The sequence below is a fragment of the Spermophilus citellus genome (assembly GCF_964194105.1).
Source record: "Spermophilus citellus genome assembly, chromosome: 1".
NCBI lineage: Eukaryota > Metazoa > Chordata > Mammalia > Rodentia > Sciuridae > Spermophilus > Spermophilus citellus.
This window is the reverse complement of record NC_138182.1, coordinates 249,205,893-249,222,713: the sequence shown is the minus strand read 5'-3', so window position 1 is coordinate 249,222,713 and position 16,821 is coordinate 249,205,893. Positions and strand designations below refer to the sequence as shown.

At 38.4% G+C, this 16,821-nt stretch overlaps 1 pseudogene across 1 annotated transcript in view; it reads left to right on the top strand.

Moving 5' to 3' along the window:
- The window catches only part of LOC308657247 (serine/threonine-protein kinase LATS2-like), a 28,626-nt pseudogene extending 12,296 nt beyond the window's left edge, over nt 1–16,330 (top strand). The window contains exons 2-4 of the transcript in view: nt 9,762–9,781; nt 13,344–13,466; nt 14,088–16,330. The product of the transcript in view is annotated as a serine/threonine-protein kinase LATS2-like (transcript). The remainder of the gene's footprint in view (nt 1–9,761; nt 9,782–13,343; nt 13,467–14,087) is intronic.
- The last annotated feature ends 491 nt before the right edge of the window (nt 16,331–16,821 follow it).

Genomic DNA, 16,821 nt, shown 5'->3' with positions numbered 1-16,821 from the left:
CATTCTGACTTGAAGGTGCAATGCCAAAGACTTGGTCCTAATACTCTGGTATCACTTAGCACCAGAAGTAATTATGGAATAAAGGAGATACTAGGTTACAAATATCTGGAGCTAGGAGCTGGACTGTGGAAAATTCTTTTAATCATCACATCTATTGAATTTAAGGGAAGTTTTCAATTCTCGTCAGCATTTAGTCAGAACTAAAATTTGTCCTATCAGGAATATGTTTCATAACACAACTTTTTCTTTCAGTGCTGGAAGTGGAAACCAGGGCTTTGCACATGCTAGGCAAATGCTCTACTCCTGAGCTACATCCCTCGCCCTAATTTTCTTTTTTGCAGCAAATAAAATCCAGCTGTGCAAAAGAGAAGCTATACAAGTGAGAAGAATGAGTCTAGATTATTGCAAATATATTTTCAAAGGATTATAAATATATTTTCAAAGTTAAATATAAAATGAGACCCTGTTGACAGATAACTGAGCTGGAGCATGATGATATTTTTTATGAATGCTATCATTAGGGGATCCAAAAAAATTTTTGCCAAGTACTGGATATGATGTTCAGTTTCTTTGGAAAGCCAATGAATACCATACAATTTCTTGCCTTTTTTGTTTTTTTCCCATATTTTATTGGTGCACTTTAATTATACATAAGAGTGAGGTTTGTTTCCATATTCATACATGCATATGATATAACAATATAATTTGGTCAGTATCATTCCCCAGTATTTCCTCTTTCCCTCCTCTCTTTCTCTCTTTCATCTTCTCCACCTTTCTTTTCCTTTATCTTCTCGAGCTTTCACATATAAGAGAACATACAACACTTGACCTTCTGAGTTTGGCTTATCTCACTCAACCAAGTTTTATCCATTTTTCCTGCAGATGGCATAATTTCATTCTTCTTTGTGGCTGAATAAAACTCCATTGTGAACATATATATAACATTGTCTTTATCCATTCTTCCATTGACGGTCACCTACACTACAGTTCCATAGTTTGGCTACTGCATAACACAACATATTTAATTAAAATGCACTTTTCTTTTATGGTGTTAATTATGTGAAATAGAAGGTGTCAGAAAAGGAAGGTTAGTGGGAAGAGCCAGAGCTACTGCCACACCACAGCTGACCTTGGCAGCATGGTTAACACTCATGGTCTCCTTTGCATTCCCTCCCATCTGATTGCCTCTGAACTTATCAGCTAGCATGCATTCTGATTTTAGTGTCTTACTTGAATGCACAACATAAACCGTCATCTCAGAAGGGACTGAGCTGAAAGTCACCATGTCCTTTGCAGGCCCTCCTGACCTCTCACTCCATTTACCATAAATGGATCACTTATGTGACAATCTTGCCAAGATGGTGACTGTATGTCTCACCTTCTGGTTCTTTGTCATGATGAGGGCAAATTGTCCAGGCAGCAACAGTATCTTATAGTTAACGAAACTCTTTCTGTGTCCTCTCATAGAAGTCTTCCCTCTTCAGGAAGTAGGAACTATAAATCCACACAACCCAGAGTCCTAGGGATAGGAAATACCAATTCCAAATTTCTACTACTTTGTTCCTAGTTCCATATAAATTAGCTGAATTTGTTCATTTGGAGTGTATACTGTGTCTGGCAAGATGACCCTCTAATCTGTCAAAGTACCATTTCTAAACTGTCACTTTCAATCATGACTTCAACAGGCATTTCTATCCCTCTCATGATGGAGATGACCAGTGGATCCCATGATAATGTGCACACTCCTGCAAATTTGTTGCTACAAATGAATACCTTAGTCTTTCACAATTTGTGTGGGATTCTGTACCAGGGGATCAAACACTTAGTGAGCCATGGGGAAAAAGTGCAGTATGAGGTTCTGTAAACAAGAAAGACAAACCAGACCAAGAACACAAGTCTGTTTCTATTGAAATGAATGACTTCTCTTTCTAAGGAATGAAGTATGCAATACAGTCAAGTTGGTTGGCTCAATATGGTTCCCCAGTATTTTTCCTTTCCCTTCTCTCTTCTTTTCCCCTGGTTCTGATGATTTTGCTTTATCAAAAAAGTAGTATGGGTTTCTGTATTGATGGCTGGAAAATTCAGCATCAGCAGAAATGTTTGATCTTCCTTGGTGTTGTGGATTTAATTTAGTTCCCCAAAATTTATAAGCTAAAATCCTAACCCCTGATATCTCAGAATATGTGTTTATTTAAAAAAAAAGATTGCTGCAGATTAGTTAGGATGAGGTCATATTAGAATAAGATGGATTCGCCATCGAGCATAACCATTGTCTTTATAAAAATGAATACCATTTGAAGGGACATAGAAATGCACAGATAGAAGACAACATGAAGACACAAGGTGAATGCCATCTACAAGCTAAGGGATAACTAAGACAATCAGTAACTGATAGTGAAACATGGAAAAGATACTCCTTCATACCCCTCAGAAAGAACCTACCTTCCCAATACCATGACTTGGGTTCCCTAGCCTCTAGAACTGTGAGACATTTCTCTTGTTGAAGCCACCTAATTTGTGGCACCTTTTTATTTCAGACCAAGGAAACTCATACACTTGGCAAATAAGAATTCATGCAGTTGACATTGCTTCTAGCTTCCATCTCTGGTACTACCATGTTTACTCATTTTAGGTGACCACTGTCTCAACACTGAGCCTATCCCATGTCAACTTGCTGAGTGAGCATTCACATGAAATACAAAGACTTCACGATTCCCAGATATGCATCCACAGGCATTGTACCCAGAACTCCCTTTTGTCATATTTTCAGCTTTTCCATTCTGTTTCTCAGACTAATTGACCAAGCCATTTTCCACCATCCAAGAGTCTATGCCTATTATAACCCTGAGTTACTTTTTTCTCTTCAAAGTAGACCTCCTGAGGCTCTGCTCATTGGAATTTATTTCTCCTCACCACTGCCTTTCAAAGTCTACTTTCAGTAAATGGGCCTCGGTGTGGCTGCGATGCATAAAGCAAGCTCAGAATTGTTGCCCCTCCATCAGCTAGTCATTTGGATCCTTAACATACCCATAGTGAGAGATGGAAGAAGCACTGGAACAAAAGTGGTGGATGCCATGAGGGCTTATCTACCTTCTCATTCAACTTGCTTATGCCGCTGTCTTTCCTCATGCTCCATCCTGGATACCTCTCTACCATCTTAATTGCCATTAGTTCTGCCCAACTTTAGACTATGTTTATCTGACAAACTATTGGGTCTCATGGTCATTTATTACCCACCGTTCAGAGTTCCAGAACACCCAAAAGCAGATTTTCTTGACTGATATATAATCTTTTCATGCAATACCTCAACTTTTCACAGGATCAACTGAGGTGTATGCCCAAGAAGCATGGCAGTCTGTGCCTCAAACTGGATCTGCTGCAGACACTTTTCTTGTCACTTGGTGTGGTTCAGAGAAGTATTCTCAGCTATGGAAAATTCTGCTTCAAAATCTGAAGAAAACTACCAGATCTTGTGTTTACTTTTGCACAATGGAAAATAAACATTGTATCAATTCTGCCTTTATTTCAGAAGGATATTCTAGTAGGCCCCAAACCACTAGAGACCTAAATCTGAAACTAAAATGATGAGCCTTTGAATCTTCATAGGATTTATTCTTAAACCTTTGGAATATAAATATCTTACCAAGGACTTTAAAATGTTAGCCACTTCTTGTTCATCCACTCTGATTAGCATGATGTCATTGACATGGTATAACAGTGTGATACTCTTCAAGATATCCAGCCAGGTCATATATCTCCAAATTCTATCATGACAGAAGAGTAAGAAAACTGATATAGTCCCAAGGCAAGGTGGGAAATGCATACTATTGTAAGCATTTGTAAATAAATGTGAATTATTTCTGACTTTTTTTTTTGAAAGGAGGGGAAGGGATGTATTTGCAAGATCCCAGTGTTATGGACTGACTTGTCTTCCCCCAAAATTTGTATAAGGAAGCTTTACACCAATTCCTTAGAATATGACTATATTTCAATATAGGGCCTTTTAAAAGGTAATTAAGGTTAAATTAGGTCATTATGGTGGGCCCTAATTCAATGTGATTGGAGTCCTTATAAGAAAAGAGAGGGACACCAGGAATGTGCACAGTCAGAGAAAAGACCATGTGAGGACAGAGGGAAAAAGGTAATCATCTACTGCCCTAGAGAGAGAGACCTAGAGGAAACCAAACCTGTCAATATCAAACACATTGATTTTGGATTTCCATACTCCAGAACTGTGAGATATAAACTTCTGTTGTGTAGGAGACTCAGTCTGTGGTGTTTTGTTAAGGTGACTCCAACCAACTAACACAAGCAGCTACATACCATGTAGCTGAGTCTTTGTTAATTTACTCTAGTAAGGGTACCACGTTTAGCACAGTAGCTATAAGTGGACTACCACTTAGTTAGGTTAGCAATAGTGTACTATCATTCTATAGGAACCATGTTTATTTTTGTTTCAGGGGAGGTAGTGGGAGCTAAGTGGGATAAGTTGAAGACTGTCACTGCTGCTTGCTTTTGCCCTTTAGAGTGGTAATAATTATTGCCTTACCCTAGAATGTGATATTAATTTTAATTTACTATCTTGCTGAGGTTAGGAGAATTTTCAGAGACTTCCATTTTTCCTTCCACATCATAATGACTCATTCTAGAGCTTGAGAATACAACATAAGTGTTGAGCCAAAACCAAGAATGTTTATTCCAATTATGCATTCAAAAACTGATAAAGCGATTACCCCATAGGTCTCCAGATCCAGATCACTCATGTTGAAGCAAACCTAGACTGGGATTTCTTTTATCATATGATCCCCAGTAATAATTTCCAATCCAGGGAGTTGACTTTTATTGGCCTCCTGGTCAATCCATCCTGGATTTGTTTGTTCTTTTTGTTTTGTTTTTGTTTTTTGATTATACAACTGAATACCCTTGATGACTATCTACTTTGTCCTAAGGATGCCATATTTTATTTCCACAGATACCTATGTGTTAAGATCCTTGGTTGCCTCTCTAACCTTTCCATTTATCACAGTAATTTTGTCCACTTAGCTTCTGATGATTCAGTGCCTCCATCACCTAGTCTCTATTATTTCAATTCGCTATTGCTTTTATCAGTGAGCCTACTTCTGTAACCTTTCTTATTTCCTTAATAACCAGGAACATTTTAGTGATTCTTTTTTTTTATCACCAGTACATTTTATTATTGCCTCCAGAAATGATGTATCCCTTGTGCCCTCCCATGTAACCTAGCCAAATCATAGGTTTACTAATTTTACTTATTTGACTCTAGCATACCCTATAAATCTCTGAGCTATTCATTTTTTTTCTTCCACTATCAGACATAGTGATTTAGCTGTGGGGTATGGCTTTTTCCATACTTCTAGAAACTACCCTATTAGTGCCTTTGCACCATCTTCTTGAGTCCTTAACATGATGTTAATCCCATGTTCCAGGACAGTGCTCCACAGCCAAAAAATTCTCCCTTATCTAACTCTGTGTTCTCCTAACTCACATCCCCAGTCCAGTTTCCTCAGAAGGTACCCTTATGTGTGATTTTGTGGGTACTTGCTGGAAGTGTAAGTATTCTATTCATGAAATATAAGTGCATCTTTGGACTCAGGTTCAATCCTGTCTATTTTGTATCCCATTTATGAAAGCATGTTGCTGAACACTATGCCTTATGACTTCGTAGTTCAGATGATATTCTGTTCATGATGGGCGCAGCTTCACTCAAAGATGATATATAGTGAATGCCCATGTATGTACATGCTGCCATTCAAGGAAGCAAAGCTCATTGAGTTTTGTATTTTTATTTTAGTGCAAAACAATGCACTTATACCATGTTTTATTGGTTTGGTTTGGTTTTGTGTTTTGTTTTTTCATTTTGGTAAAGAATTCCCAATATACCCCAGACCATGGTTGGCATGGAAATCCCAAAATATGCCTGAGGTGAAGACATTTGTACTAGGGAAATGGGGTGTCTTATCCTCTAGTATAAATGCTTTACCACAGCATTTAGATCTTGATAGTTTCCACTTATCAGATTCTGAATGTCAGAAAAAATATAATTAAGATAGTAAACTAATATAATGTCCTATTACAGTGATCCAAATTATTGTATTTTCAGAACACATTAACACAAATATTCCAAAGTTATTGTATAATCCATTGCCTTCTTGAAATTTTTGGCATGCATGTGACCCCTTGGACATGCTGGGATTACACTGAGGTTATAAGTGCAATGCAGGTATACTTATAGAAACAACTGAGGAGGATTAAGTTCTTGTAAGATAATTGCCTCAAATGACTAAATTACTGAATCTTTTTTGCAAGCAGGAATCTGTTTCTTCATGAGGAGAAACAGGACCTGTTTCTTTTATTAGGATCATTCCATGGGGTTTGGGCATTTAGAAAAACTCTGAGCCATCTGAATTTTCCCACGTGTCTTCACTCTAATTCTCAGAGCTCCATTGTCTTTCAGTAAATGTTTCCTTTCATATAAGAGATCTATAGAGTATGAATTCAACTTACTATAAATACAGCAACTCAAAGGATGAAAATTTTATTTGATTTTTTAGTTTCCTTAATGTTTGAAGTTGCACATGACAAAGTATTATTTTACAATTGATGGAAATGTCTTGTTTCTATAACAGTGATTTCAACCAAGATTTCAGGATTTTGAGATAATCATTCACATTTGAAATAAGCAGTCAATCCCACAGTCCTTGAATGTTCAAGGTTAATACACTGTTCCATATTTTTAGCAATTGACTTGCAAGGCCTTCCCATCAATCATACTCCATTCTAAATAATATCTGAGTTAGTTGTTTTGTTACCATGTACTATTAAGGGCCACAGCCTTTCTTTCAATATTAGATATATTCTCTCAGCCTTTCTTTTTAGTGCAGAAATCTCATCATGCCCCCAGAATAAACCTACTTTTCCTGTTTTTTTGTTATATCCTTTTCTTTCTACTACTTACACATTGCTATATTATTTATGAATCTTAGCAGCAAAGATACAAAATCATTCTGGTTAGTTTGTCCAGAAAAGGACAAAATCACATATGAACTAGAGAAGGCTCGAGTCTTATGCAGCCAAGAAAAATGTGGTTTAACTATATCACACACCTTCAAAGAGGAAACTACCACTCTAGCTACTGCCTTCACTAGGAACCCTAAAATCACTGAAACTCACACAAAGTCAGAACTTCTACTACAATCTACAGTAGCAAAAACAGAAGATCTTCACAAAGCCTGTTTTCCTCTAATTTATCAATCAAGACTTCAATTGGTTGGTTGTGTGACTGGCAGAGGCTAGGTTACATGTTTGTGTTCTTAATGGCTGGGAAGACATAATTGATGACATATTCTCCAAATTGTTATATTCTCCAAATATAAGGAAGTTTTTCAAAAGAAAATGGGAAGCCAGAATAGGACAGATGCACATGCACATGGTAGCACATTCATTTTCATTTTGATGAAATACGTATTCAGGTTATTTGTCCATTCTTTATTTAGGTGTTTTTAATATTGACTTTTCCCAGTTTGTCTTTTCTTGCAATACTGTTTGCACCAGGAATTATTTGTTATATATTTAAATGAACCAGAATTTTATGTAAAAAAAAGAGTTCTGTTTATGTCAAACAGAAAATAAAATTTTCATTATTAAAAAACAAATAAGAATACGCTATATTTTCTTCTAGTATTTTTTCTTTTTTTTTACATTTGCATTTGCCATCTTATACCTAATAATTATGACTCATTTTCCTTTCAAATTCAACCATCTTTTAATTTACAATTTCAAGTTGCTTCTGCATTAATGATAGCAAAATAATGCTGTCATTTAAATGAATTATTCACTTATTATTTTTAAAAATATTCTTAGCTTTAATGAAAGTTATGGGAAATGGTGGCTATCAAACACATGAATGGGAAAGGAAAATTGAACATCCATATTATTTAATCCAATGGAAATAAGCATTTCTTAGCTGCATTGAATTTCAAGAGAAGTAACTCGTAATCACATTTTACAGATGAAGCAATTTATAGAAGATGAAATCAGAAATGTCAAAGCCATTACACATGAAGTTTTATCTCAGCCTTTACAAAAGGGGGCAATCAGTGATTTAATAATCTCAGTTTTTGTCCAAAATGCTTTAGTTTATGCAGAGTTTTGTCTCAAAACACAGTCAAAATAGTATTTCATGTGGTATTTTAACTGCTTTGTTAAAATTTTTAAAAATAAAATTTAAAGTTACAAGAAAGGCAATTCATATCTCAGCTTGGTATCTGGCCATCTATGGCAGAGAACACGTGCTCTGTTTTAGTTTCATTCTACAAATGACTTTTTGAAAGTGTGGCTAAACAAACAAATAGTAATTCTTGTCTAGGGTCTGGAAAAAACACTTCTGCTTTCATTATGGGAGATTAATGATTTGCTAAAGAAAGTGTTTAGTTAATAAACTTAGCATTGTTTGTTTAAAAAAAAAAAACTCTTGACCAAAAGGAAAAGGCAGAAGAATTAGTTTCTCTCAAAAAAAAATGAGATAAGATGCATGGTATTATCTCTACTCCTTTATATTGTCTAAGAGTTGCCCTGTGACATAATATATGATCTATTTTTGAGAAGGATCCATGTGCTGCTGAGAAAAAAGTGTAACTGCTTGATGTTGGGTGGTATATTCTATATATGTCAATTAAGTCTAGGTTATTAATTGTGCTATTGAGTTCTATAGTTTAAAAACAAATGCCAAATGTCTTCTTTGATATAAGGAGAGTAACAGAGTAGGGACGAAGAGCATGAAAAGAAGATTAACATTAAACAGGGAAGAGAGGTGGGAGGGAAAGCGAGAGAGAAGGGAAATTGCATGGAAATGGAAGGAGACCCTCAGGGTTATACAAAATTACATACAAGAGGAAGTGAGGGGAAAGGGAAAAATAATACAAGGGGGAGAAATGAATTACAGTAGAGGGGGTAGAGAGAGAAAAGAGGGGAGGGGAGGGGAGGGGAGGGGGGATAGTAGAGGATAGGAAAGGCAGCAGAATACAACAGACACTAGTATGGCAATATGAAGAGAAGAAGGAGGAGTAGGGAGGGGAGGAGGTGGAGGAGGAGGAGGAGGAGAAGGGGAAGAGAAGAAGAGAAGGAGGAAGAAGAAGGAACAGAAGGAGGAAGAGGAGGAGAAGGAGGTGGAAGAGGAGAGGAGGAGGAGGTGGCGGAGAAGGAGAAACAGCAGCCTGGGTCCCTTAATATCTCTTCTTACCACACTAAGAGATGTCCTCAGCCCTAGGCTCTATTGCATCCACAGTGATGTTTTACCATTTAGGAAGGAAACTCCTCCACTGTTTATGGAAAGCAGCAGGCATTCAAGATTTGAGTGGTCAGCCATGTACTGTAGTGATAGAAAAATGTTAAAGGCCAAAATGCTATGACCTTGATGCTCATGGAAAGCTGGATTTAGGCAGAGCTGCTTTTGCAGAAGAAGGAGGAAGCATAAAAGGCAGTGCTAAAATAATTTAGAAACAAGTAATGACATGCTGTTAAACAAATACTCCTCTTCCACCCTTGGAGAAAGCAGGAGAGGATAAAACCAAGAGTCTTTTATTTAGATTTGCAGACTTGAGGGTGTGGGTGCCCAGGACTTGATACATAATTTGTGGGACCCAGTGCAAAATTAAAATGCAAGCCCTTTGTTCAAATATCATTAGCAATTTCAAAATGACAATAACAGAATTAAATTAAGCATAAAGTTCTTTTAAACATAGGATCCAGTGTTACTGCACAGGTTTGTCTTGTGCTTCTGTAGCTGGATGCATGGGTGTTTTACTGAAAATAAAAGGTGTATTGTCTTTTGCACCCACCAAATGCTGAATGCTGAATGCCAAGAACCCCTCACTAAAGGGCCTTGCCTTTGATATTAACACAAGAGATTAAAAGAATATTTTCAGGTTTATACTACCAAAGCAAGTGTCATCAAAAACATTACTCAAGATAGCCTTCACTGAAACTCTAAGCCAAAAAGTTACCAGCTCAGTGATTAAACTTTTAATCCCTATAATCTTAAACAAGAATAAACAACTAAAGATGGCCAAACACACAAGGAAAGGATTTAAAATAAAAAAGAAAGCAAAACAAAGGAAACATGATTCATAAGTTAAAAATATATAAAGTGTTGAAATTTCAAAAGATAATTATCATACAAATCATCAGATTAAATATGATATTGCAACCATGAACAAAAAGTATTATGAAAGGGAATATTCAGGGGGAAATGAGTAGATTTAAAAACAGGATAGAAGAAATGAAAAACTTAATAAAAATTTCAGAAAATATTGTGCTGTATACATGAAATAAGAATTGTAATGCATTCTGCTGTCATTTATTTTTTTAAATCAATAAAAAAAATTTCAGAAAATAAATTTGAGGAACTCTCACAAGAAGTACAGTGGAAGACCAAGAGATGATTATCAGGATAGGAACAAACATAATAAAGGATTCATTCAAGAGGCCCAACACTCAAATAACAGATGTCCAGGAGATAAATGGGGAGGATGGAAGAAGGAAGTCAACAATGATAAATAACTCAAAATTGACTAAAACAGAAGAAAAAGTGTTCCAAATTCCAGTCCAATGGATAAAAATACACCCACTCTAAGGTGGATATTGTGAAATTTCAGAACACTATGGACAAGAAAAAAAAAATCGCACAGGTTCTACAAAAGGAAGAGTTTGCAAGTAGTCAGAAGTTAAAATGATTTCAACTTTCTTAGCAAAAGAGAAATGTCTCCAAGATTCTGAAGGAAAGTGTTTCCAACCTAGATCCTATTGAAATGTTAATTAAACAGGAGGATGGAATAAAAACATGCTAAATTATGAACTGTTTCAAAGGTCTATTTCCCATGCATACTTTTTCTCACCAAAATCAAGAGCAAATCCAACTAAAGGAAAGGATATGGTAACAGGAATCATCAGGACAACATTAACTGGCGATTCCAGGATAGTAATGCCACCTAGGGCGAATCCAGATAAGATTAGAGTAACTGCTGAGGGCTCTCATACCCATGCCTCTTTCCTTGTTGCTTGAACTTGACCTGACTTATTAGGGCAAAATAACACATTCGACCAAATAAGAGGAAGATAGGGACCAAAAGCAATAAATGTAAGCCAGAAGAAAGACAGGGAATTCACGGTGCCACAGAAAAGAGACATCCTGGAATGACAGTTGTACTTCAGGCCTGAAGTACAACCAGCTGTGGAGACTGTTTCCAAGAAAATAACTGAAATGTCTGAGTTTATCTGACATCATTGACCTTGTTCAAAATTATACTTATTAACTATTTAAAGACAGTGGGCACAGCAGGGGCAGGAGACGAGCAACAGATACAAAAACACAAGGGAAAAACAAAAGGAAGGGAGTAAAATTAAAGTGTTCATAACATGCCCAAATCATTCAATGTGAAACGTATTTGCATGGGCCTAGTACTGTAAACATTGAATAGTGACTTAACAACAAAACCACAGGGTCAATCTGAGTTCACCTTGAAATCCAAGGAAATAATCTAACATTAGGAAATCTATTCATTTAATTTGCTAATGTGTATTAAATGTATCAAATATAATATATTAAAGATTTAATGTAAATGTGTTATACTTAATATATTCGATATTTAATATAAATATTTCATTTAAGTATATAACGTAAAATTATACTATATATGTTTAAAATACATTTGATAAAGTTCAACATCCACTTTTTGTCAAAGCAACACCACCCAAAAATCCTTGGTAAGCTAGGAATTTTTTTAAAAAAATCTTTCCTTCCTTCATATAAATATGGGAACTGATTAACAAGAAAAAATGTACTTAACAGTATAATAGTGTAGGAATTCCAATTAAAGTAAGAATAAACATATAACATACTGGCTGGTGCAGTGGTATGTAGCTAAAATCCCAGTTACTTGGGAGGCTAAAGCAGAAGGTTCTCAAGCTCAAGGTCAGCTTCAGCAATTTAGTAAGACCCCATCTCTAAAAGTTAAAAAGTGCTGGGGTTGGAGTTCAGTGGTAGAGTGCCCCTAGGTTAAATCTCTAGTACAACCAAAAAAAGAAGAAGAAAAAGAAATTTTGAGTCTGGTTATTCTATTGTTTGAAATTAAGCACCATGATCTTTAAGTAAAATTTCTAACAAACAAGAAATTAAATAAATATTTGAAAAGGAGAAACATATTACTGTGAATTATAAACTCCTATTTTTTACTGTAAAAAAACTACTAGACTTAATGTAATAATTTAATAAAATGCTCAGTTGTAAGACAGTGTATATAAGTAGTACTTTTTGGATTTACAGAAAGAACACCAAGAAATCCACATGAAATATAAAGAACCCACTTGAAAAGAAACTGGTATGGAGTAGATTTTGAGCAATATATAAATAAATTAAGTTTAGTCTAAAAATTTGGAGCAGTACTTGATGATAGTTCTTCAGATTTCTTCACTGAGCTCTAAATACAGCAGATCTCATTTCGTGACTTTTTGCACAGACCAGAATTAAAAAGAACAGATAAAGTCATCAACCAGAGTCACTGTACAAACATCCTGAAAAGTGATTGGCATGTTCATTCAGATAATGGGGTCTTAGAGGAAGCAAGGTGCAGAATCTCAGTATCTTCCTGACCTCTGAGGGAATGAATAACACTCTCCATTTTCTTATGGCACAGCAGGCCTCCTTAGCCCAGGGAAAAAAAAAACCTCAATTGTCCTGATGATGCTTTGAAAAAAAAAAAATTTTAATGCTGTTCCTGTTTTTAGAGAAGCAAGTGAACAGAACAGACTTCGTGCAGACCAGGGCAATAGGGTGAGACTAAGTGATTTGGCCCCAACAAGCTAACAGAGAGAAATTGGAAGACTTACCACATGAAGGAAACAGGAATTATATAGTTAAAGACAAAAATGAATGGCAGCACCTGGAAGACCATGTCACTGACCTCCCTACGGCAATCACAAGCTCTCCAGGGTTTCTGTTAACTGGGCAGGAACAGCTGCATGATATGTAGCATGTGGTACAAAGTATAAGCACTAGCCTGTATTAATCAGCTTTCTGTTATCATATTACTTTATATAAAATAATCAACTTAAAAACATTTATTTTGGCTTACAGTTTTAGAGATTCCAGTCTGCGATCCATCCTTGTTGTTTTAGACGCGTGGCAGGACAGCATGTCATAAGAGGGAGTGGTGATAGGGGAGCCTGTGCACCTCTTGGCAGCCAGGAATCAAAGACAGAGGAGGGGCTAGGGTACAAATACCATTCCCCCATGAAGATATTGACCTAAACTTTGCACTACACTCCAGCTCCCAAAGGTTCCACCACCTCCCCAAAAGTGGCACAGGCTAGAGGTCAAGTCTTTAGCACATGGGCCTTTGGAGGATATTCAAACTGTAGCAAAGACCCCTGATCACAGAGCCCAAACAAAGGTACATTAAAAGTACTAAACTAAGTCAAGCATCCCTATGTCTCAAGAGGCTGAGACAGGAGGATTGCGAGTTCAGACTCAGCAAAAGTGAGGCGCTAAGCAACTCAGTGAGACACTGTCTCTACATAAAATACAAAATATGGGTGGAGATGTGGTTCAGTGGTCAAGTGCCCCTAAGTTCAATCTCCAATACCAAAAAATAAAAACAGTAAACTAGGTTTGCTGTGAGAGGTTTCAAGATGGTGGAACAGAGCAGGTCACTTTCCTAGCTGCTCCATGGCATGAAACTGAGAAAGCAGACAGGTAGCTTCTCAGAAAGTGAGGTACTAGAAACCTTTAGAGACACTATAAGTCTACAGGGTAGGCATTCTACTGCCTCACATCCATACTGTTAGATGGGTAGGCACACAAACAACATGAAAAAACAAGGGAACAAATCACTCCAAAACAAATCAAGATACTTCAACAACAGAATCCATCACCACCACAGTGCAAGAAATGTCAGAGAAGGAGTTTAGAATGTAGGTGAAGAACTATGTAAGGAGTGATATCAGAGAAAAAAATACAGGAAGTGTAAGATCACTTCAATAAAGAGAGATTCTTAAAAAAAAAAATCATACAGAATGAGCTGGGCGGCCCCCCTGTGCAACAGTGGCCAGCAGCCACACTGGCCCTCCTCGACTCGACTCGTTACAGAAGCCAGGCCTGGAGGCTCCACGCCAGCACGTGGCCTTCCCTGCCTGCCCCAAACACTGTCACAGCCGTGACGGCCGCACACATCTTGCACCCAGTGAAGAGCATGTGGGTACTAAGACCTGAACCACAGACAGCCGTGGGGCCCTCCCACCCTGCCTGGGTGCCTGCACCTGCCCCAGCCGCTGAAGGCCTGGACTCGAAGGATGAGTGGCCTGGGAGCCACTGCTGTCTACCCACTGGATGTGGAGTACAGTGGCCCAGACCGCAGATGCCCACCTCCACCCTACCCCAAACACCTGCTGCTGCACAGCAAGTCCGAGCAGTACGTACGACCTGGACAGCCTATGTGCCGGTGTGGAGCAGAGCCTACGGAAACGAGCGGCAAGAGCCACAAAAGTGCCAAGGGGGACAAAGGTGGCAAGGATAAAAAGCAGATCCAGACTTTTCCAGTGCCAGTCTGCAAAAATAGCAGAGATGAAGAGAAGAGGGAATCCTGCATCAAGAGCTACTCCCCCTATGCCTTTAAGTTCTTCATGGAACAACACGTGGAAAATGTCATAAAAACCTACCAGCAGAAGGTCAACCGGAGATGGCAGCTTGGACAAGAAATGGCCAAAGCTGGACTCTGTGAGGCTGAGCAGGAACAGATGAGGAAGATCCTTTACCAGAAGGAGTCAATTTATAACAGACTAAAGAGGGCCAAGATGGACAAATCCATGTTTGTGAAAATCAAAACCCTGGGTATCGGTGCCTTTGGAAAAGTATGCCTTGCTTGTAAGGTGGACACTCCTGCCCTGTATGCCATGAAGACCCTGAGGAAGAAAGATGTCCTGAACCGGAATCAGGTGGCCCATGTCAAGGCCGAGAGGGACATCCTGGCTGAGGCAGACAATGAGTGGGTGGTCAAACTCTACTACTCCTTCCAAGACAAAGACAGCCTGTACTCTGTGATGGACTACATCCCTGGAGGGGACATGATGAGCCTGCTGATCCGTATGGAGGTCTTCCCTGAGCACCTGGCCCAGTTCTACATTGCAGAGTTGACTTTGGTCATCGAGAGTGTCCACAAGATGGGCTTCATCCACCGAGACATTAAACCTGACAACATTTTGATAGATCTGGATGGTCACATCAAACTGACAGATTTTGGCCTCTGCACTGGATTCAGGTGGACTCACAATTCCAAATACTACCAGAAAGGGAACCACATCAGACAGGATAGCATGGAGCCCAGTGACCTCTGGGATGATGTGTCTAACTGTCGATGTGGGGACAGACTGAAGACTCTGGAGCAGAGAGCACGGAAGCAGCACCAGAGGTGCCTGGCACACTCCCTGGTTGGAACCCCAAATTACATCGCACCAGAGGTGCTCTTGCGCAAAGGGTACACTCAGCTCTGTGACTGGTGGAGTGTTGGTGTGATTCTCTTTGAGATGCTGGTGGGACAGCTGCCATTTTTGGCTCCTACTCCCACAGAAACCCAGCTAAAGGTGATAAAGTGGGAGAACACGCTGCACATTCCATCCCAGGTCAAGCTGAGCCCTGAGGCAAGGGACCTCATCACCAAACTCTGCTGCTCTGCTGACTGCCGCCTGGGGCTGGATGGAGCAGATGACCTGAAGACCCACCCTTTCTTCAGCTCCATCGACTTCTCCAATGACATCCGGAAGCAGCCTGCCCCCTACGTTCCCACCATCAGCCACCCCATGGACACCTCAAATTTTGATCCTGTAGATGAAGAAAGCCCTTGGAATGAGAATAGTGAAGGCAGTACCAAGACCTGGGACACTCTCACCTCCCCCAATAACAAGCACCCTGAGCATGCGTTTTACGAATTCACCTTCCGGAGATTCTTTGATGACAATGGCTACCCCTTTAGATGCCCAAAGCCTTCAGGAGCAGAAGCTTCGAAGTCTGAGAATACAGATTTAGAAACTTCTGATCTGGTGGACCAGAGCGAAAGCTGCCAGCCGGTGTAGGTGTAGGCTGTGACCAGGTGCCCACAGCTCGTGTCTTCAGAGCCCGGGAGCCACAGCAGGTTCCTGAACAGGCAGATGGGAAGTGCAGGGTGACTTTGTTTGCAATAAGTCTGTTGATTACATCACTTGAAATTCTGGTCTTCACCAAGAAAACCCCAAACCAACAAGAAACTGAAAAAAAAAAAAAAGAGACTGAAGTCTAGAAGATCTTCGTTTCTAGATTCTGTTTGATGGGTGTCAGGAAGGTTCAACAGGTCTTGGGATTGGCTTTGAGGGCCTTCACTGAATTAAAATAAGATTTTTAACAGTTTAGTACAGTTTAGAAAGAGCACTTATTTTGTTGATATCCAATTTTTCTTACTAAATTATAGGGATTAACTTCGACAAATCATGCTGCTGTTATTTTTTACATTTGTATTTTATCCATAGCACTTATTCACATTTAGGAAAAGATATAAAAACTGAAGAACATGTGATAAGAAATCTCTGTGCAATAATGTTTGAAAAACAAAAAAGATAAAGCTCTGCTCAGATGTCACGGAGACCATTTTATCCACACAATGGTTTTTGTTTTGTATTTTTTCCCACATTTCAAAATAGTGATATAATGTTAAAAGCTGCTTTTATTATAATTTTTTTGCTTTTTGCATATTATAGTATAATAGAAAGTGTGAGCAAAGT